Here is a 1,442-nt window from a genome sequence, read left to right on the forward strand (position 1 = left end):
ACGCCAAGCACTTTACTGACCGCCGCCCCCAGTGAAGTGATGTGTGGCACACCCTGCTGTAGCCTATATACAAATACTCCGCTATTTTATATAACGGACTTGAGGGGCCTGGGACCCCCCCCCCCATTGGATACTGTGGGATAGCTGTAGCAGCAAAGTTATTATTATTATTTTAATTCATTTTAGAGAGAAGTGGGGTAAGGAGCAGGAAGAATCAACTCCCATATGTGCCTTGACCTGACCAGGAAAGCCTGGGGTTTTGAACCGGCGACCTCAGCGTTCCAGGTCAACGCTTTACACACTGCGCCGCCACAGGTCAGGCAGCAAACCTGACACAGACAGATTTAATAAGCAGGTGCACTGGAGTGTGTCTCTGGACGCCTGCAGCCGGTTAGGTGGGAGAAGCGGAGGTCTGAGGGGCGACAGGTTTATTGCAAACTCTTTAGAAATAATTGTTTTTTTACATCTATTCACATTCAGGTAAACATTGATAAGTCTGAAAATAAGCATGTAAAAAAACCCACAAAGCCAAGTACACGGGGCCTTTCTCTCCTCAGTCTCCCAACCCTCTGGGATTCTCAGCTCTTCGTATTACGTCCACTGTCATCAAGAGACACAGACTTCTAAATGGCACCAACAGGATCGAGAAGGAAGGTGGAAATCACCATGCACATGTTCATTTCTCTTCTTTTTATCCTGTCTCATAAGTAAAAAAAATCATTGTTATTATGGCTGAGTGGGTAGTGGTGGCTTGTATCTCCATGTCTAATTTCATAAATATGTGCTTCAATTAGCTTTTGCAAATGAAATAACTAAATCCTCCCTCAGTTTTCTGTTTGAGAAGAACCATTAATCTGGAAAGCAAATAAAAAGAAATTAATTTTAGTGGCTAATGTATGTTTTCCCAAAACGAGATTATTAATATACTGTATTTCCCCATGAATAAGATGCACACTTTTTCAAAAACCTTGGGGTCTAAAAACTGGGTGCGTCTTAGACAGTGGTTGTAGATTTTTTTACTTTCATTTCCCGCTTTTTCACACTTGTTTTTGTGCTCATTATTGAAGACAGTGATTCGTCATCAGACACAGACGAGGACAAGCTAATAGATGGGAGTTTTGAGAGGGATGAGGAGTTGTATGAATTTTATGATGAATAAAACGAGTTCAATAACTTTATGTAATACTTTTTTCCCTCAAATTTTGGGTCCCCAAAATTAAGGTGCGTCTTCTACATGGGAGCGTCTTCTACATGGGGAAATACGGCAGCTTTATATAGAAACTATAAGACCCCCAAGTCTTGTTTTCTCTCTTCCTGAACTGGTTCTTTTGTGCAGCATATCTGAGGGTCAACGTCAAGCAAAGTCGGAGAATCATTCAAGAAGAGGATGTGATTTTTTTTTCACCCATTGTCTTTTTGTTCTAAAGACTAAGAACACTCGA

The sequence above is a fragment of the Saccopteryx bilineata genome, chromosome 8, assembly GCF_036850765.1.
Source record: "Saccopteryx bilineata isolate mSacBil1 chromosome 8, mSacBil1_pri_phased_curated, whole genome shotgun sequence".
NCBI classification, from domain to species: domain Eukaryota; kingdom Metazoa; phylum Chordata; class Mammalia; order Chiroptera; family Emballonuridae; genus Saccopteryx; species Saccopteryx bilineata.